General features: G+C 43.9%; 2 pseudogenes; both read right to left on the bottom strand.

Moving 5' to 3' along the window:
• Positions 1–313: 313 nt before the first annotated feature.
• LOC147702756 (protocadherin gamma-B5 pseudogene) lies at positions 314–15,955 on the bottom strand (annotated as a pseudogene).
• Positions 15,956–18,520: 2,565 nt separating this feature from the next.
• LOC147702757 (protocadherin gamma-A11 pseudogene) lies at positions 18,521–21,094 on the bottom strand (annotated as a pseudogene).
• Positions 21,095–22,603: the final 1,509 nt, after the last annotated feature.

Raw genomic sequence — 22,603 nt, forward strand, 5'->3', positions numbered from 1 at the left:
CATTGCCTCCCCTAGCTCACCCCTTAGATGTGATTGCATCAGAGAAGCCAGCGCATGAGCAGCATTCTGAATGAGCTTCGATCTCGCTCCAGAGAGGCCAAAGAGTGAATGTGTGGCTCCATTTGCTCCAGTTATCGAGCTCCTGGTAAAATAAGTAGGGGGGACGCCATCCATCCGCGTGGCACCTCGGCTCGAGCCGTGATCATAAGTGGTTAAAACCAGGCGGTGATGGCTCTGCTTTTCACGGTCTAACATATTGTTCAGAACCAAGGCTTTCTTTCCATCACTTCCAGGTCAAAATGTTCGCCGGGGCTCAGTCCATAGCCTTGCAGGGCACTGATGCCAATATCGGCATCTCCTGCATTTCCAATTGAAAAGCAAGCTCCTGATAATGTGAACTCAGCATTTCTAAATCAAAATTATTCATCATAAAGCTCGCGGGGTTGTCATTGATGTCCTGAATGAGAATGTTGACACGGAAAAAATTAAACGGGGTTTCCACAACTGCCTCGAAAGACAAGAGTCACGTTGACGCGCCTCCGCACAGCTCCTCACTGTCTATACTGCCACTCGCCTGCAGATTCTCTGTTTCCGCATTTATTATGAAAATATGAATGACTGGGGGTGGAAACGAAACGTAGTTTCCGGTCTACCAAATCCACGTGCTCAAGCCTAAATCCTTCACGATATTTGCAATGGCGGCGTCTCTCTTAATGTCTTCAGCAACAGAATATTGTATATGCCGAGACTCTTCCTTGCAGAACCAGAGAAATAACAATGGCACTAGTACATGTCATCTGACTCTTGGTGTGGAAGTTCAGCTCCTTCCCACACTTCCAGGATGCACAGGACTGCTTGCTTCTGTTTGTGGTAAGAGAAGTCCAGCCTTTCACCAAGTGAAAGAAGTCAAAGTATACCTCGACAGTTGTGTGAATTTTGCGGGAAATACACAGCGCCGTAATAGTGCCACCCTGTCGGGTTTGCTGCTCTTACGACAGACTTTCACAAAGCATTGGACTGCAGCGACATTTACTGGCAGAAACTGATCGCTGTCTCTAAACTGCAAACTACATCCCAAAGCAACTCGGAGCACGTTAATCTAAACCACAACATAGGAACCTATCGTGCATAGCTGCCAAGGTTTCAGATTGCCATGTGTGACATTTTCATAATTTCAGCGAAATTATGAGAGACATTTCAGCGACTATGAAAGCAGACTCCTGAGGCGGAAGCCGGGAGTAAGGCAGACTGTTTATTTCAAAATTTTGTGTCACAGATTACCTGCATTTTAAGCACAGATCACTTGTGTTTTTACCTCACTCACCTGACAGAATAGTCGTGTACGCAGCGGAGCCAGCGCTGACGACACACGCATTCTCCTCCTCGCGCCCTCCCGCCACGAGCGGAGGCCACGCCCCTTTCAGGCCACGCCCCCACAACACTCGCGTACAAAAGGCGCCGAGTCAGGGCATCGAGCAAAACTGAAAGCAGACTCCTGAGGCGGAAGCCGGGAGTAAGGCAGACTGTTTATTTTAAAATTTTGTGTCACAGATTACCTGCATTTTAAGCACAGATCACTTGTGTTTTTACCTCACTCACCTGACAGAATAGTCGTGTACGCAGCGGAGCCAGCGCTGACGACACACGCATTCTCCCCCTCGCGCCCTCCCGCCACGAGCGGAGGCCACGCCCCTTTCACGCCACGCCCCCACAACACTCGCGTACAAAAGGCGCCGAGTCAGGGCATCGAGCAAAACTGAAAGCAGACTCCTGAGGCGGAAGCCGGGAGTAAGGCAGACTGTTTATTTCAAAATGTTGTGTCACAGATTACCTGCATTTTAAGCACAGACCACTTGTGTTTTTACCTCACGCACCTGACAGAATAGTCGTGTACGCAGCCGAGCCAGCGCTGACGGCACACGCATTCTCCCCCTCGCGCCCTCCCGCCACGAGCGGAGGCCACGCCCCTTTCAGGCCACGCCCCCCGATCCACAACCCCAGAGAAACATAAATTATGTGCAATCCTCGGTCGCGGAGCGGGCGAGCGCAGCGGGCGCGACGTTTGCGCGCCGAAGGCGCGCCTAAGGCAAGCCCGTCTGCGCCCGTCCGCGACCGACCGGGACTAGGGGCCATACCCCCTACAGGTTCTAACCTATCCATACCTAAACCCATCTGTTATACACGCAGCAAACTATTAGCCCTCAACAAAGCTACCACGGATGTTAGATCTCATCAATGTATTCAAACCGGCCCCGGCCTATCCTATGGACCCATCTCCTGTCTCTCTTGCCGATGGTCAAGTGTGGGCCAACCGCCAACTGACCACCACACAATCTCCACCAATAATCAGCCAGATCCCTACCTAAACATGCACTGGATATCTGGGACATGTTGACATCTAGGACCCCTGACCTGGTTTTTATCACTGAAACCTGGCTATCTGATACCAGCGCTCCAGATCTTGCTAATGCCCTTCCCCCTGAATACAAAATAATTACACAAAATAGACAAAGCAAAAAAAAAAGGAGGTGGAGTCGCTGTAATTTTCAGAGACCACCTAACATGTCTCGCGGAAACGATAACTGTTCACCCCGAACATGAGATATTACCATTTAAAATTCTACTCGAGGGCCTTATCATACTAGCCGGTGCAGTTGTCTACAACCCCCCAGGGCAACAAGCCAGCATTGGTGCTAAATTACTGAACCAACTGTTACCATTTTGCTTAAAACATAAAAATTACATGGTCGTCGGTGACTTCAACGTCCACTACGAAAAAACAAATGCCCCCGGATCTTCCCAGCTGAAATATGACATGGAAATTTTACAACTCAAACAGTGGGTTGAGGGCCCCACGCACTCAGCAGGGCATACCCTGGATCTTCTTTTCACCAACATTGAGTCAACTACCATAAAGGAAATCCTCCCCCTGTCTTGGTCGGACCACTCCATGTTATCCTTTTCATTTAAACTCCTTGGTAAACCCTTGAAGCACAGATTCACCCCCTTTATCACCAACAGAGCCTGGGGACTAATTAATGACTCCAATTTTCAAAACCACTTTCTCGAGACAGACGTCACCTTGCGGGATGACTCTCCCATCTGCAGTAATGTCACTCTTCTAGACACTGGAATTCGCCAAACGCTGGATAAAATAGCCCCTATGCGGGAATCAAAGAAAAAAACTACTGCTAGGGAAAAATGGTACACCCCCCTCCTCAAGAGCCTTAAAAAGGAATGCCAAAAGGACGAACACCGATGGAGACAAACAAAAGACTCAGAAACCAGAGCAAACTATGTCACCAAACGAAAACAGTATATCTTAGCCATCCGAGACGCAAAAAAAACATACTTCACCCAACGAATTCATGAAAGCCACAATTCCGCAAAAGAATTGTTTAAAATAGTAAAGGAACTCAGTAACCCATCCAGCATCTCACAAACCCTCACCCCCTCAACCGAGGCCTGTGAGCGCATCAGCACTTTCTTTGCTGAGAAAATTGACAAAATTTACTCTACTTTCGCCCCCTCTAACATCCCTACCTTACCAGATAACTCCGACAAGCATCCTCCAACACCGGACAAATGCAATGTCCAACCAGACGCTGGCAACTCTCTGCGTCTAACCAGTTTTCAACCATTCTCTGATGATGAGGTACTATCGGCATTGAAGACAATTAAATCCGGCTCTCCCGTGGATCCGTGTCCCCATTTTGTGTTTTCCAAAATTGCACCAACGCTCTGCCCTTTTATTACTAAACTTTTCAATCAATCACTCACCACCGCGTCCTTTCCGGAAGCCTGGAAACACGCATCCGTGACCCCCCTCCTGAAGAAATCCGGATCCGATATCTCCAATCCGGAGAATTACAGGCCAATTTCCCAGCTCCCTTACCTTTCCAAGGCTTTGGATAAACTGGTTAACACACAATTGTCCCGATATCTGGAAGACAATTCACTCCTGGACCCCTCCCAGACCGGCTTCAGAGCCAACAATAGCACCGAAGCAACGTTGCTGGCAGTGTCGGACAGTGTCAGATGCATCACAGATCAAGGGGGATCTGTGGCTCTGATACTGCTTGACCTGTCAGCGGCGTTTGATACGGTAGCACACGATTGCTTACTAAACACCCTCCTGAGTAAAGGATTGCAATCCACAGCTTTGAGCTGGATTAAATCATTCCTCAGCAAGGGCACCCAAGCAGTGCACATGGGCCAGTACCACTCAAAACCCTATCCCATCAGCTGTGGGGTCCCACAAGGGGCCTCGCTGAGCCCCACTCTCTTCAATGTCTATGTTTCATCTCTGGCTGACATTGGAAGAAAGTGGGGCATCGGCATATGCTCCTATGCCGACGATACACAGCTGATGGTAACAATGGGTGAAGGGGCGGAGACAACAAAGAAAAAGCTACATAGCTGTCTCTCCGAAATGGCGGATTGGATGCGCAACCATTGCTTAAAATTAAACGCCGGCAAATCAGAGATACTACTGTTCGGAGGAGCCAAACTTACATGGAACGACACATGGTGGCCACCATCACTGGGGTCAGCTCCCACCCCAAAACAGCATGCCAGAAATCTGGGTATCATTATGGACGACGCCCTATCCATGAAGGACCACATACGATCACTCTGGGGCAAAGGCTTCGCAATACTTAAACTCCTGGCAAAAATATTTTCCTGGATACCTCTGGACTGCCGACGTACAGTCACTCAGGCCCTACTGGTCAGCCGCCTGGATTATGGCAATGCCCTGTTCGAAGGGATGAACGAACAACTGTTCTCCCGCCTACAGGTCCTACAAAACCAGGCGGCTAAACTGGTTTGCAATAAAGGCAAGCGAGACTCAGCATCCGCATGCCTCAGGAAACTCCACTGGCTACCAATGCGCCAGAGGGCTACTTTCAAAATACTCTGTCACGCGCACAGAGCTCTTAATAAAACTGGCCCCACCATCCTCCAAGGGAAAATTGAATTCTACACCCCCAACAGGAACTTAAGATCGAACCAATTAGCTCTGGCTAAACCCAAGCGCATTTACAAGGCAAGGACCGGCGGACGCGCCTTCTCATATCTGGCCGCCAAAAGGTGGAATGAGTTACCTGTAGAACTCAGACACACCATAAACTACCCTCAATTCCGCCAAAAACTAAAAACTCACCTTTTCCCTAAAAACTAACTCCCAGCACAGTCCTCAGCAGTCTCTTCTGTTTTATAGCGCCGTGATATCCCCTGGGATGAGTGTCGCGCTTTATAAATACCAGAAATAAAAAAATTAAAAAATGAGTGATACTTTCTCGCAAGCAAAAATCATGCAATGAAGACGAGGGAAACTTCTAAATATCAGAAATTACAGCCATTTGAGCAACAAGAAACTCCAAGAAATTCTTGAAACTGCTGCAGAGCACCAGAAATGGAAGGGTGCTAACCCTAGTGCTCCCTCCAGTAACCTCATATTAAATGGCAAAATTACAGGAAGCTAAAAATTCAAAGCTGAAATGCTTAGCGCTTAGAACTTGCTACACTGCATGAGATACATAAATGTACTACATGGAATTCAGTTGTGCACATTTATTTTAAGGTTAGACTACTGGAGTGCTATATTGTAGGCAGCTTCCAGAGATCCCCCGTTCTTTTGACGAATTTTTAATTAAAAGTCTCATCTTGCTCTGGGGAGTAACGGCAAAAGGAACAGAAGCAGCGGCAGCAGGAAAGTGATGACGACGGACATTAAGCTGCCACAGCCGCTTGCAGACAGCAGGGCCATATGGGCGATTAAGGACGTAAGGATGAGGCAGTCGGACGGTGGCGGCAGACAATAAAGCTTGGAGTCTGCAACGTGGGGCGCCCTCATAGCCACAGTGCACGCTCTGTGCAGCTACAGCCCACCAGCGGCTTTCCGTGATGAAGCTCCCTCCGAGGTTTAAGTTCCGTGAGGTGTACCTAGTTCCCTCACTTCCTTGGCATGGTGTTGAATTAGGCCCACGGCTCGGTTCAGGCTGGTACACGACCATGGGTCGGTGCGGCGGACGGGCCGGTCGGTGACGACATGATGATCGCTGTGAGACACACTGCAGGCAGCACAAGTGAAGTCGCCTCCATGTCCCCGCCCGCCGCTTCTGACTCGAGCCTCACTTCCTGTTCCCTGTGTGTAACGGGATTTGACATGGGCGCTAGGTCGCGCTGCTGCACAAACCACTTAAGGAAAAGGCACGACCACTTGAGGACAGGCCCGCCTCCCCGCCGGTCTTATTGGGCAGGTGGTGAGTCAGTTGAGTGGGATCATGTCGTCAGTGCCCGCGGCCCATTAATTCAGCAACATTGTAGGCTTGTAGCAGCACAGTCAGAGATAATGGCGGAGGGCAGCAACATTGTCAATTACGGAGCTGAGCAGCCGAGCCGCAATGCCACAGTGGTCAGAGGCACCACCAGACAGAACCTGCGCTGCGCGCTACCTACACCCTGGGCATTATGGTTTTTTAGCATTTCTGCGCTGTCAGAAGAGTGGGCAAAAATGTGTGACAATGCATTTCAGTGCGGTGATGCGGAACATCACACTGAAATGCGTTAGAGTCACGCCTGATGTGTGATACTTGACAGGACTGATCGTGTAAACTATTCCCACTTAGCAGCCATCAATCACAGTACTTTAAAGTAAACAGAACTTTTACATCATTCACTGAGCATATGCTTTTCAAATGCACTATGCATACCTTAGATATAAAAAAAAGGTGCAATGCTGCTATTGCATTTATAACGATCAATCACGCGAAAGAAACACCAGCTTGACTTTAGAAAACTCTATATTTAGAAAAGTACTGAAGAAAGGCTTTCATACAAAAAGAAACAGCTGAAACTTGTATCCTAGTTGTGTCACGAATAAAGGTTTAGTTGGACTCCGGTTCAATCTGGAAAGTTTCTGCAAACCCCTCTCCTCTTACAGAAGCTTAAGGAAAACGATTGGCTTGTTGTTTATTGAGGAGTAAGTATCTCTCGTGATTTACAGAGTTTCCAAATGATTAAGGGGACACAAAAGATAAGGGAACATCCATTACGACGCAGTGTTTACACCGCGCTACCAGTACAACGCAGGTATCACAACGCAAGTCGTTACAACGACTTGCGCTGGATGGCGCTAGAGGCTAAGGAATAGTAGATTTACTATTCCAACACCTTCCCTACTGTTGCATAGGCTGGAGTTGGAATAGTAAATCGTACTATTCCTAAGTCCAGCACCTACCGCGCAAGTCGTTGTAACGACTTGCGTTGTGATACCTGCGTTGTAATGCCTTACATCCCAAAAGATCACTCTTAACTTGCTGTTTCACCAATATTAGCACACAATACACATGCAACACAGGCATGCACACATTTAATTCAGAAGACAGTGACTGCATTAATGGACATTGTCTGAGTTAAAAAAAGTATTTTATTTTTCTGTTTTCAGTTTTGTTATTTAGTTTGCACAAGAGAGTGTAATGGCAACACTACCTTGAACATTTACTAATACCCACATTTATGTGGTAACAAATACAGCACTTTTGAGGACAGCTTCTACTTTTTCATAGGGCAACTTTACATAAAACTCGTTAGAAAGCATTGAAACAGACATTAATTGGCTCTTCTATAAAGATAGTTAAATAGACGATATGAGAATCTGCTAGTCGAGAAGCTGTGGCACAATTAATGCTCAAGAAGAGGGGGGTGCGATCAGAGCTAAAAATGACTTATTGATAAGAGCAGTGGTGGCTCTCAACTTCTTTAAGTGGTGCATCATCACTGAGGCTGGAATTGCACATGACCAGATGTGCACAACTTCAAAAGCTTTTTGAAGAGGTTGGAACTTGAGTGCCTCTCTAGATCACAGTCCATTGAGCGGTGGATATTCTGCTCCAAATAACAATGGCTTACCAGGAAATGGCTACTCTTAAATATAAGGAGAACCAAAGAATAAGCACAAATCGCCCGTCTCCGAGTGACTGCAGCAGGACTTTCAGGGTGCCGACTTAGAATATCACCCAAGTGAGAATCCTGTTAAAACACACATATTAACTTACTCATCCACCCCTACAATCCTCACAGAGAGTAGAATACATGCTTCAGAGATCATTCTCTAACCTAGATGTCACCCATGCCTTTACCCTGCATGTTCAGTGAGATGTGAAGGCTTGTGCTAATCTGCCCGGCTGGTTCTGTCCTAGAGGGAAAGGAAGATTGCACTAGCTGCCACACATGAGAGAGGGGATCTTTTGTTGCTACTTTTATGCTGTACCTTTTCTCAGTGAGAGAACTATGTCATAGTCTTCTTGTTAGGACCACCTGCCCTTTACTTATTCTCTGCGTTACGGAATATTGTGCTGCCACTGTCCACATTACACCTTTTTTGTATTGAGAAGCTTGGTTTAAAACATTCCACTACACAAAAAACAAAATGATTTTCATTCTCAATGCTTGTTTTAATGCATGATGTGAATGAAAAGAGTGAACCCCTACAGAATATGAAAGCAGGCCTTACCTTTCCTTTTATGTGTTAAACAAGCAGTTTGTTGAACGGACTAGGTGAATTTATAAAACACAGCTGACAAGTAGCACCATGTCATGTATACCATATTCAACAGATTCTGCATTTTCAGCCAACACTTTGTGTGTTATTGATTTGAAACCTTAAAGAGAGTTAAAACAAAACTACAAGCCCCACAATGCAACATGCGCTTTACTGAACAGCCAGAAAAGGCTGATGGCATCATATGCCATAGTGCAAAAACAACAGCAAAAACAACAGTTGATGGACAGAATGCAGAACAATGTCATACATTCACCCCAGTACAGAGATCTGGGCCTAAATCCATCGTTTTTTTGTGCTCAGCACACCACCCCAGTTTAGACATGGCCATATGCAAATCAGCCTTGACCCTGTGCCTCATGGGAACAGACCAACCCGAAGTGCCAAGCCATGTCTTCCCTGGACCGGAATCAATCATCCTAGGACCGGTTTCTGGCTATCAGCCGTCTTCAGCCAGGATAGCTTGACTCCAGTGGCGTGGAGAGCACGGGTCTCACGTCGGAGCATATCCGTCCTACTCGGGGTGACAAATGCAAAAACAACAGTTGATGGACAGAATGCAGAACAATGTCATACATTCACCCCAGTACAGAGATTTGCTAGTTCTAATGGCACTTTAGAGAGAACGACATAATACACGGCCTTCTTTGGATATATTTAAAACGGACACTCAACATAACTAAAAAAAAAGCTCAATATTACATGCACACAACTCAATTTCTTTTATATAACTATGGACAGTGAGATATTCATATTTCAACCACTCGTTAACTGTTTAGATTTTAATATTACATAAAAGGGTCCTTACTCAGTCTGATACTCAAAAAGCAGATGTGATGGCAGCCCCCATACAAATTAGTCTTGACAACTGCAAATCATTCTCTATCAATATGAAACAAAGCTAATTCATTGACAGCACAAACAACAAATCTATTAGTTTTAATGTCTTTGTAGGCAGTCAATCTACTTAACTGTTAAACTATCTATTGACTGTTAATGTAACCAAGTCCTTCAACTGCGCAGTGCAGCACTGACGTACTCAGGAAGGAAATGTTATAAGCACTCTTCACAACTACACAACAGTTGTTTGAACAAAGACCTTCTTGCAATAGATGTATCATAATGAAAACATAAAATGAGTCACATATTCCTACATGAGGGCCATCTTACATTTTTCTCACTTATATTTGTAAGTTGCAGGATACTCAATCACATACCCTTTGGCAAATAAAAACAAACCTCAAAGCATCACTCACATTGGTACGCTTTTATGATCCATCTCCCCATCTATCCATATTTTAGTTTTTTATATCACAGACACAAGAGGTAACTTTGTTGAATGTGTATTATCTCGCATACCAAATCAATCTGTCATTCAAGCTTTCAGATTATCAATAATGAATATGTTTATTGATGTAGATTGTAAACCATGCCTCAAACTGCTAAACCTAAGCTAAAAAATAGGTAAGTTAGGTACTACAGCAGTAAAGTCGGGAGAGGATACACACTTTTAAGAACATCAGAAATGTTGAGGCTTTTATGGTAGCAAGTGTAGATGTGACTAATGTTACACATGGGGTGAGTTATGTTACTATCAGCAGATGCTATAATTCACTGATGCATTAGCGCTGAAGGATAATACCACAGACATTACAATAAAAGTGTAAAGAGACAATCTTACCACTATCCAATGTATAGTACAATTAAATATGCTAGTTGTGCCACGTGCTCCATCAATGCTTTTATCCCTGTATTGAGGTGCATTGACATTATACCACACCCACTTTGAACAGCATTCAAGATGTATAAATAGGCAATTGTAAATGTGTATACAGTGCCAGTGCTGTCAGATCTTCACCATACCTCAGCCCCATATTAATTCCCTTGCCCCTCACTGAAAGTCTTGAACAGTTACCTGCTTTGCTCTTCCATTTAGTTGCTATTGCCCAAGAAAGGTGTCTTTGATTGTCTTGATTTCGTAAATTCTTGTTGCTCCTGTCATTATCGTCTTTTTCATAATTAATACTGTATTCCTATCTTTTCTCTTTTTCCCTACTTTGTCCTTTCAACATCATCGATTATCCCTTGCCTCATTCATAATGTTCTGTCTGCTTTTGTCTCTAGGTGTTCAACTTTAATTGATCCATGATTTACATACGTTTCACTGCACTGTGCCCTTCATCTCATCCTTGACTATTTATTTGCAGATCCATGTATACAACTCTTGATCCTCCCTAGAACAGTTACCTTGATGTAGTTGCCAATTGTCATAAACCGTAATTTGTCTACAACCTTTTCCACATCGTTTTCTCTTTCTATTCAAGCCAGTTTGCCTGGTGTTTCATAAACAGTAGCAGGTGAAACCTTCAATTTCTGACTAATGTTAATGCATGTGAATGATTTACAAACGGCGACCTCTGACAAGGAATAGAAAATTCGAGTGCAGTGGGAAGGATTTAACTTCAATATAAGCAAAATATCTCCTGCCTCTACAAACATTGAAGTAAATGATGTCATCAGTAGCAGCCAGATAGCCTCACACTGGTCAGTGCAGCCAAATATTAGTCCACAGATGTGTTTTTATGTTCCAACATACTACATTTTCAATATTTTCCATTCGTTTTGGCCACGTTTAGTGTTTTCAAATAGGATGTTTTACTCACCACTTGTCATTCGTTTTATGCAGCTGCTGCTCTCTGTCTGTCGTAAATACCTATGTTCTCTTTATTAAACCTCTATAAATCTCTGCTTTCCTACTTCTGTAACCATATACTATTGACTCTAGATGATTTAACTGTCACTTCCCGAAACACATTCATATCTCAGTTTTGCTCTGCTGATCTTTTATTTATCCAAACTTCACATTCATAGTCAGTGTGACCAATAACTCTTTCAACATTCCACAGTTCTGAAAAGATGAATAAGACAATGGTACACCAAATAGATCTCAGGGATATTTATAGAGACATTAGCAGTGGAAATCGTTGGTGACAAGTAGGAGGTGCTACCACTGTGGAAATTAAAGCTTCAAATAGATCTACGTTTGACATATGTGTTATTTGGTCATTAGATTATAATTTTGATTGAAAATAACAAAGGAAACCTTATTCAAAAAATGAAAAATATTTACAAAACAAATAGAAGCCATTAGATATCACACCCAATATGAAAATGAACTTTAATCCAAGGCAAAACCACCCTCCAAATTGGAAAATGTCTGTTTGTAGGCCCTCAATAGAGATTGGATCTAACTTAGAGCTCATCAAGATTAGATAGAGCAACTTTAGAGTACATTGGGTCACTACCAGGCAACCTGGTCAACACAGTTTACTGCTTGGTTGTAATATGTGGTGGTTGGAAATTAGGAGCTCATGTTGACATAGGGTTGGAAATGACCGTGGTTCTTTATCTCTAATCACAGTCGGGGAAAGGACCTCCATTTGTAAATAATGCTTACCAACATGTTATTTTCCTGAGCCTCTGTTGGGGCCCTGGTTTTCCTGTCCTTCATGTGTGGCAGAACTGCCCTTCCCAGCTGTGAACTCCACTAAAAACATGCTAGTTTTGTCCTTCTTCAGCCTAACTAAGACTGCTTCCTCAGTCCTAATGCTGCTAATTGTTCTCCACAAAGCAGGCTTTGATGAGTCCATTTCAGATCACAGGAGTTGTAGGGTCAGTGCTGTGGAGTGCTCGCGCCTAGGAGGGGTTGAATGCCAAACAGAGGTTCAACTGGGCAAATACAAAGTTTTTGTTTCAAAATAGGAATGATTCTGGCTGAGCTAAATACATTTCTTGATGCCCTTTATTCTATAATATCAATTACTAGGGAATAAACTGTGATTGGATGTACATTTGGATGCCGTTATGAAGCTTCTATAATGCTCCCTTTGTTTCATGATTTAAAAAGGCCAGAGAGGCAAGGAAAAGGATGGAGACTTGGGAAGGTGACTGCACAGCTGCTAACCAGACAGCAGCAATTCTCTTCATTGATGGCAATTGATGGGTAGTATTATGGTGACTGTAGTGTGTGTCTATTTTATCATTGTAAAGATATCCGTGTTGTGCAAGTTTTTGGGATCAAAATGGCGGGTCAATCAGTTTGGAGCTGGAACACAAGCTGCTAATGCAAACTGTATGATGACTAACGATTGATGGTGCTTTCTGTCGCATCATCTTCTAATTGTACATAAAATGTTTAGATACATTTTGTAACAAATTCCATGTTCTATATTTAGATACAGTATTGTCTCCTGTGGTGCCAAGGCATCTAGTGAATGTAAACTTACATTTCCACATGGGTGAAAAGGCAGTTATAAAGGCAAACAGATTTGCATCATCCAACAATTCCTCCAAACCATGTATGCAGCAATACACACCTGTTGGCTATCAGCCTATTCTACTTTGGTTACCATGCTCACATCTTGCATCTTTTGAATTACCAGTAACTCACAGACAAAGAGGATGACCTTTCAGATATCAACATTATAACAAGTTAAGAGGTGTTCAATTACATGAAACTATTATATTATCAGTAAACTCACTGGAAACAATTGGTAAAACAATAACATTATTACAAAGTATAGAGCATGACGTTATTCACAAAATGCACCCGCCAAATCCACTGAACATGGCAGTGTTTGACTCACTATGCAAAATAACATTTAAGTGTAGCACTGCAGGTGAGGCCAAAATTTGCTATTGTTAGCAATACACAAAACCAAACGAACGTGAGCTGTTGCGAATTGTACTCCATATTTGAATAAACAAATGGAATAACTGTTAACAATGTATAAATAAGAGCAAAACATTTCTTATTCACAGAACAATAACACTAGGAAAGAATGTTAAAGTTCCTCAAACTCTTGTAAACATGTCTTACCTGGGTCAGGTTTTCAGTTCCAGTACTTTCTCCAATAGACTGGTTTCCTAGTCCCAACTCATTTGCAGAAAATAGAATACCTGTTGGAACCTCTTGACTGGGTTTAAGAAAACTGAACTCATTTTTCACCGAATCCAGAGCAACAGCAACCTCATAGGAGTAGGGTAGTGGCAGAGACCCATTTTGGTAATTGGATGAGTAATTTTGATCACCCGATGAATAAAGGCCAGGCCTCAGAGCATCCAAGCCCATTGGTGTCCTGGGAAGTCTACATTTAAAGAACACCACTAACATTAAAGTGAAAATGAACAAAAATGAAATCAAGGCTAAAGCTACGGCTAAATAGACCTTTAAATCAGATTCGGTTTCCATGTCAATTGGTTCACTACTGAGCTCAGGAAGTATTTCCTGCATGTTTTCTGCAAGCACCATGGTTAGAGTAACTGTGGCCGACAGACATGGCTGCCCGTTGTCCTTCACAAGAATGACCAATTTCTGCTTGAGAAGATCTTTCTCCATGAGGATTCTTGAAGTTCTGATTTCTCCAGTGTGGAGGCCAATTTTGAAAAATGATGTTTCTGGTACCTGAATCAGCTGGTAGGAGAGCCATGCATTGTGTCCAGAATCAGCATCCACAGCCACCACCTTCGTGATCAGGTAACCTTGATCAGAGGAAGGAGGGACCATCTCGAATAGCACAGAACTATCAGGGCTGAGTGCAGGGTACAGGATTTCAGGCGGGTTGTCATTCTCATCCACAATAAATACCTTCACAGTGACATTACTGCTGAGAGGAGGAGACCCAGAGTCCTGAACCTTGACCAGGAAATGAAACTCCCTGAGCTGTTCATAGTCATAGGAGCGCTGAGCGTAGATCACACCTGTCTGGGAGTTGATGGATATGTGGGATGACAGTGGGACTTCTTCCATCTGATTAATAATTGAATAGGTAAGAAAAGAATTTTGGTCCAGGTCTATATCAGATGCATAAACACGGTAAACAGAAGCACCTGGCGGATTGTTCTCTTTCACATATATCTGGTAGAAAGGTTTGTCAAAAACTGGAGGGTTATCGTTCACGTCAGATATTTGTAACCGGAGAATTTTGCTAGCACTAAGGGGACTTGATCCTTTGTCTGTGGCTATAACAGTGATATTATACTCTGGGACAGTTTCTCTATCTAGGCTAGAAGCTGTGATGAGTTTATAAAACTGCCCAGATGTTGAGATTAACTTAAAAGGCAGACTTCCTTCAATATGACAAGCAACGTCCCCATTATTCCCTGAATCTTCGTCATGCACATTTATTAGCGCTACCACCGTGCCAGGAGCTGCGTCCTCAGGAACTGGGCTGGTGACAGAAGTAAAAGTTAACTCCGGAGCGTTGTCATTTTCATCAGTAACCTCCATCAGCACCCTACAATGAGCAACCAGTCCCCCGCCATCTTTTGCTTCCACCACCATCTTATATGCATGTTTCTTCTCAAAATCGAGCAAATTCTTAATTATTATTTCTCCAGTTTCTGCATCCATACTGAATGTATTTTGGGCATTGTCAGAGATGCTGCTGAAGGAGTAGGTGATCTTGGAATTTGAACCTTCATCGTCATCTGTGGCTTTCACCTGAAGCACCACAGATTTAATTGCTGCCCCTTCACTAACTCTCGCTTTGTAGACCTCTTGACTGAACACTGGGACATTGTCATTGGCATCAAGAACATTAATATTTATATCCACTGTGCTCGACCTAGTTGGATCGCCCCCGTCATAAGCGGTCAAAACCAAGTGATGGTGACTCTGCGTTTCACGGTCTAGCGCATTCTTCAGCACCAACTCTGCATGTTTGAAGCCATCACTACTTTCTCTCTCTTCTAAGACAAAATGTGGGTTTGGACTCAGCTTATAGCCCTGCAGGGCATTAATGCCAATGTCAGGATCTCGGGCATTGCCAAGGACAATGCGCGCTCCCGGCAACGTGAACTCAACTATCTCTAAATCAACTGCATTCTTCAAAAAGCTCGGGGTGTTGTCATTAATATCCCTGATGAGGACTTCAACGTGGAAAACGTTAAGAGGATTCTCCACAATTGTATCGAAGCTGATGGAGCATTTCGTCATTTCCCCGCACATTTCCTCCCTGTCTATTCTTCTGTTTATCTGAATGCTCCCCGTTTCTCCATTTATTGTAAAATATCTGTTTCCAGCGGCAGAGGCTATACGCAATTTACTGTCAGACAATTTGTTCACATTCAATCCTAAATCCTTTGCTATGTTTCCTACGATTGCACCTTGCTTCAATTCTTCATCTATGGAATATTCTATCTGCCCAGACACAGTCTCGCAGAGCCACAAAAACAACAAACAAGCCAGTACTTGCCGTCTGCATCTCAGCTCAGCTTCGCCGGGCTGGGTTCCCATTGTGACCGTGGGCAGCGTCTCGGTTGTTTGTGTGTTTCTTGTGATGCTGTTTTCCACAATCGCAGAGACACGCGTCCTCAGGCAATAAATGCACATCTACCAATATTATTCGGCAAAATAAGCAAGTTTAAAAGACGCTATTTGCTTGTGCAGTCTGCTTCCGAAAAAATATCCTCCGTTCAGAGTTCGTCTGCTGTTCCGAATGACCTGCAGTAAGCCTGAAGCAGGCTCCTATGATCTATGGCATCGACTGCCGCCGAACATCAGACAACAGCGGCATCGTGTGGCCTGGCTCTGAATAGCAACTGAATAGTATAGCGGTCTCACAAGTTACGCAAAATATCTCAACACACTTTATTTAATAAGAAATGGAAATTAAATGCACCTGTTAATCTAGCACACATTCAAAAATGTAAAATATGCAGGACCTCACCAAAACTCTCGAAAAACACCATCTTCTCGTTTTATTAGTTCCTGTACACATTTAAAAATATAATAATAATTAAAACGTTTTTTCGCATGAGGCCGATTGTAAGGAGCCGGTTAATGTGCATACGATGCAATGTTTGTCACCCAACGCAATAGACATAGGAGTAGGCAGGTGAGCATATACATATGAATATATTGTAAAATGCACGTATTCGTTGAAATGTCATTCTCCAAAATGCAGGCTATTATCAACAATCCCAATCTAATAATTGATGTTGTCGCTTGTTGTCCATCTAAAGAAGTGCGGGAGGTTCCAGTGAACTTGCAACTCATTATGTTTCAACAGTTTAATCTGAACCCCCACACGACCTATAGTAACTTACTTTTACAACCATGATACAAAATATAGCTCAGAGGTCCTTGAAACAATGAAAATACATCTACAAAGCATAAGAGAGCAAGAAGTGGGCACAGGGACCCTAATGGAAAAAATACTAAAAAGAAATCGAAATTAAAGGAAAAAGTTGTAAAGTTGACAGAAACATAACTCTGTATATTGACAAGTATAAAAACTGCAATATTAATTTGTTCAATCAATTCACAAATTGAAATCCAGTAACAATACATATTACAAATTCAAATATGGCACATGGAAACAAAGCACAGTCCTCCCCCTGCTCCATGAGCCCTCCGTGAACCGATCAACACTCAACAAAAAACGACCAATCGCCCTAGTACTGTATCCAGTCAAAGTCCTAGTGAGACTCTTCAACAGGTGCCTCGCTAGCACCTCAATGTCACACATACCAGTTTCAGACCAAACCACAGCACATAAACAGCCCCCACTGACCCCAAAGACATCTGCATGATCTGGACAGCGGGGACACAGCTGCACTCAACCTCCTGGACCTCTCCACAGCTTTCCACATGGCTTCCCAGCTCATCCTCATCTGGAGCCATCAGAAGAGTGGAAACAAAGGACTTGCTCGCTACTCTTTCCTAACTGGGAGGACATAGTCAGGAAGCCTGGCCTCCTACTCTTTGGGCGCTGCAACCTCATTGGTGGAGTACCTCAAGAATCATTGATCAAGCCTACCATCTTCAATGTATACTTGATCCCACTAGCAAGCGTTATCCACACCCAAAACATCTACGTCCTTTCCTACTACAACATGCAACTTATACTCTGCTTCTTGGACAAGACCCCTTAACCTGGAACAAGTTCACTGCCTGCATGATCAAAGTTGCAGACTAGATGAAGACCAACTGCCTCAAACTTTAAACCAATAAGACAAAAGTTGTGGCCTATGGGAAGAACACCTCACCATGTGACTCCACCCTGTGGCCAGCTGGACAAAGACCAACACTCATCCCCACCACCCATTCCAAGTACCTCTGGATCATCATTGAGAGCAAATTCGACATGACTTACCCACGTCACAATCAAGCTGGACTATGGGAACACCCTATGTGTCTGAATCTGCAAGCAACCCACCAGACAACTGCAAACCATTCAGAAGTCAGCTGAAAGAATCAAACTTAGCCTCCCTTGATGCACACACATACTGCACCTGAAGAAGCACCACTAGCTCCATATAAACAAGTGAGCACAGTTCAAACTCCTTGTTCACATCTTCAAAGCACTAAACAACACTGACCATGCCTGCCTCAATAGATGATTTCATTCCAGAAACCATCCAGACACCTCCGCTTGGTAGGACTCCTACTTGCACACATCCCACGCATATACAGAACCAGATCTGGCTATCAGGCCTTCTCCTACATTACTACCAAAGCATGGAATGACCTGCCGCCACATGTCGCAGCCCCTTCCTCAATTCTTGAGTTCTGCAATAGGCTGAAGATCTAGATCTTCCAATAGTCCCTCCTGCATGCTCTAGACGAGGCTAGAATCACACCTGCTCAGTGTCAGAATCCCCGTTCAGGTGATTGTGCAGTTCACAAATAAACATAACATATAATGACCAACTGCCAGGTGCCGGAAGCATTCCAAGACAGTGAGTGTAAATGATGCATACCAGGCAATATTAAACAATATTTTATTCATGGTAAGAGCTTAAGTAGAACTTAAAGATTTACAGAAATTCTCTGTCTAAAATGAATTTATTATTGGCTACTCTATGGTATTAAAACAGGAGACATTTTCACATATAAACAGAATGCATTACTTGATATTCAACATACTTCTTTTTATAAGAAATCAATATTTAAAAAATAAATAAAATTACCTCAGTTGATGACCCGTCCTCTTTGACTGCACTTACGCAATTTTCGCTAATCACTGATCCTTGCTTCTGACAATCTTGGTTTCCTGAAAGAGTATTGGTGCTGTTTGAAATTGGTACGTTAAATTGGTGTTTCACTGAATCTGTTGTAACATATAAATCATGAGAATATGTCTGAAGAAAAGCTCGGACTCCATCAATGCCCACTAAATGAGAGCTAGGAAGGGAATTGAAGTTATCCCTGGAAGATTCCCAGAGCCGAGATTCCCTCCAGCGGTGAATCCTGATGACCAAAAGAAGGATGATCAGGAAAAGGAACAAGAAGGAAACAACAGCAACAGCGATCACCAGATACAGGGTGAGGTTTGACTCCATGTCTGAGGGAGCTGAAGGGTTACTTATATCATGAAGCATTTCCGGCACACTGTCTGCCAACACGATGGTGACTGTAACTGAAGAAGAGAGAGGAGTCTGCCCGTTGTCCTTCACTAACACCACCAAGAACTGCTTTATGGCATCTTTTTCCATAATGGGACGGACTGTCCTGATTTCTCCAGTGTGAAGACCTACAGTAAACAATCCCTGGTCTGTTGACTTCAGTGGATGGTAGGAGAGCCAAGCATTTTGGCCAGCGTCAGCATCGACAGCTACCACCTTAGTGATCAGATATCCTGGTTCAGAGGAGCGAGAAGCCACCTCTACCCCAGAAGAGCCATCTGTGGGAGCTGATGGATATAATATTTCAGGAGTGTTGTCATTTTGATCCTCTATGAAGAATTTCACAGTGACATTACTCTGAAGTGGTGGAGAACCTTCATCCCGAGCCTCCACTTGGATTTGAAACTCTCTTAATATCTCAAAGTCAAAAGATTGAAGAGCATAGATAACACCTGATTCAGAATTAATGGAAATGTAAGAAGACAATGGTGTATCACCAATGTGTCCATCTGTGATGGAATAAGAAATCTTGGCATTCTTGCCGCAATCCAAATCGTTTGCTTTGGGCGCAAAAATTGAAGTGCCTTGGGGCATGTTTTCCCTGACATAGGCACTGTAGGTTATTTGCTGAAAAAACGGTGGGTTGTCATTTTCATCAGTAATCTGAAGGTTTATGGTTTCGGTTTTAGACAATGTAGGAATTCCACTGTCTGTGGCTGTAATAGTTATGTTGTATTCTGAAACCTGTTCTCGGTCTAAGACACCATCAGTCACCAAACTGTAGTAGCTTCCAATTAACCTCTTTAACTGAAATGGAACATATGGAGAGAGAACACAGGTTACATGTCCATGTTCTCCTGCATCACCATCGTATACTTCTAGAAGAGCAACTTCTGTACCAGGAGGACTATTTTCCGGTATCTGTTTGATCAGAGATGACATCACAATTTGTGGTGTATTATCATTGACATTTATAACTTCTAAAAGGACTTTGCAGCTTGATGACAGACTCCCGTCACTTCCTCTGACTTCAAATTCATAAGATTCAGATTCTTCAAAATCCAATAGTTCAGTCAATGCTAATTCACCAGTTTTAGAATTCAGGCTAAATTTGCGCAAAGCCATTTCCTTGATGTTGTCAAATGAATAGATTATTTGGGAATGTTGTTCTTCGTCAATATCCGTAGCACTGATAACGCCCACCACAGCACCCTTCGACACATTTTCCATAACTGTGATCTTATAGACAGTCTGATTAAACACGGGGGCATTATCATTGGCATCAAGAACAGTGACCCGGATCTGTGCAGTGCCTGACCTAACCGGGTCCCCTCCATCTGTGGCTGTGAGCACCAGTTGATGGACAGCCTGTTCCTCCCGGTCCAGTGATTTCTTTAGGACTAAGTCGGCATATTTTGTACCATCGGTTCTATGCTTTACATCCAGGGTGAAGTGTTTATTTTCACTCAGCTGATAGTCCTTAAGGGAGTTGATCCCCACATCTGCATCTTGGGCACCTTGCAGTACAAAGCGTGCTCCCGGTGCAGTGCTTTCGACGACTTGCAATGAAATCTGGTCATCAATAAAATTCGGGGCATTGTCATTAATATCTTGGATTTCTACTTCTACTGCATACACTTTCATCATGTTCTTTGAAATAATTTCTATATTTAAAAGACACTGGGCAATGTGCCCGCAGATAATTTCCCTATCAACCCTTTCATTAATATACAAATGTCCCTTATTAAAATTAAGAACAAAATACTGCTTCCTACCTCTAGACACAATGCGGGCTCCTCCCTCTGATAACTCCTTTGTATCCATCCCCAGATCCAGAGCCACATTCCCAACAAAAGAGCCTTTCCTCGTCTCCTCGGGAATGGAATAACGCAGCTGCCCGGAAGCGGCTCCACAGACTGACAGCAAAGCAACAAGAAGCAGCAGAGGAGCCCCGGAGTAACAGCGCCTCGATGACTGAGCCCCGGAGTAACAGCGCCTCGATGCCTGAGCACCGGAGTAACAGCGCCTCGATGCCTGAGCCTCGGAGTCACAGCACCTCGATGCCTGAGCCCCGGAGCAACAGCGCCTCGATGCCAGAGCCCCAGAGTAACAGCGCATCGGTGCACGAGTCCCGGAATAACACCTTCTCATTGTCTGAGCCTCGAAGGAGGACTGTCTCTGTGTTTCTGCCATGTGAGGACGATGCATCTCTCAGGTGAACACCAGGTTGTCTATGTGAAAACAAATAACGTTCTGGCGAATGACCCTGCTGCACACGGAGCTTCCCAGAGAGAGCTCAGCCGATCCCAAGTCTCTTCTGTTTGTGTATCACATGCTCTGGTGGATATATGCTAGCCTCTTCAATCTAGTTGGTGAACAGCGTCGCTCAGTGTCGATAGCAACAACTGCAGGAAGTGAAACGCTGCTGCTGTACAGCACTCCTGTTGTCTCTTGCTCTTTATGTTGCCACAGTTACAGCACTCAATATAAAGAAAACTAAAGAGCATATTTGTGCACACTCTGTCAAGAGTCTACGAGGGTTTACTCCAACGACTGGTTATGAGACGGTGCACTCTTTTAAAAAGAAAGAGAGGAATGAGGTCATTTTTGAAAAACGTGGAACATCTGGAGTGTGTTCAAAAAATGATGTTGCACTTTTATGTGTAATTCTGTCTTAGAAAGAAACACGCTAGATTCAAGTCATTTGGCAATTACCATACTAAAAACATACAAATGTATTTATTGCTCTTGCATGAACATTGAGCTATCAATTCTTTAAAATAAAAGCCAAAACTTTCTAGCATCGTATTGTTTGTGCTTATAATTAAAATACAGAACGGTCGCAAAAATATGAATGAGGGCCCTATCACTTAACGCCAGAATGAAACTTAACTTAGGCAAGGGAGTATTTGAGGCTCATGAGGTCCTGTTTGTAAGGAATGGGGTGGGATAAGGTGTCTATCCCTGCCCAAAGACAGGTCTTCTGTCCTGACTCTACCCTTTATCACTCCTGCCCATTCCGAGGGAGAAGTTATAATTCCTTTCACCTGTTCGCCCTGAAAGACATGGAACGGACATGAACCAAAATACATCACTTTTACACGATGCCTGGGTCGCAGAACCATATATTCTAGCGAGATATGTCCTCTGACCTTGAGGCAGACATCAAAAGGGTTACATTCTACAACTACATGCGCGGTCACCCTCTGCTTGAGCGCATTTCGCAATGTTAACTGGGGCACATTGTCCTTCAATGGAACACCGCAGAAACGTCATTAGCCAAGGGGTGGACAACAGCGCTGCTTTCATGAACAATATGATGGGCCAAGGCGGCTCTGGGCAGGGAAGAGACGGTTCCGGCAGCACCGGTGTAACTACACAGCTCGGTAACATATCTACTACTAAAGAGAGAGCTGCAAAGGCCTGAGTAACAGCACCCCAGGGCGCGTGCCATGCTAAGAAGGAGCCCTTTGACCTGGCAGTAACTTCTATCTAATGCTGTTTAGAATTCTAAAAAACAAAACATTCTGGGGACGTCACTGAAGCTAGGGCTGCAATGAAACTGGCATTCCAGGAAAACGCCCACCTATCTCGAGGCTGAGTCCAATGTGTGTTGCTCTTTGCCCG

Source organism: Lissotriton vulgaris, chromosome 7 (assembly GCF_964263255.1).
Source record: "Lissotriton vulgaris chromosome 7, aLisVul1.2, whole genome shotgun sequence".
Taxonomy (NCBI): domain Eukaryota; kingdom Metazoa; phylum Chordata; class Amphibia; order Caudata; family Salamandridae; genus Lissotriton; species Lissotriton vulgaris.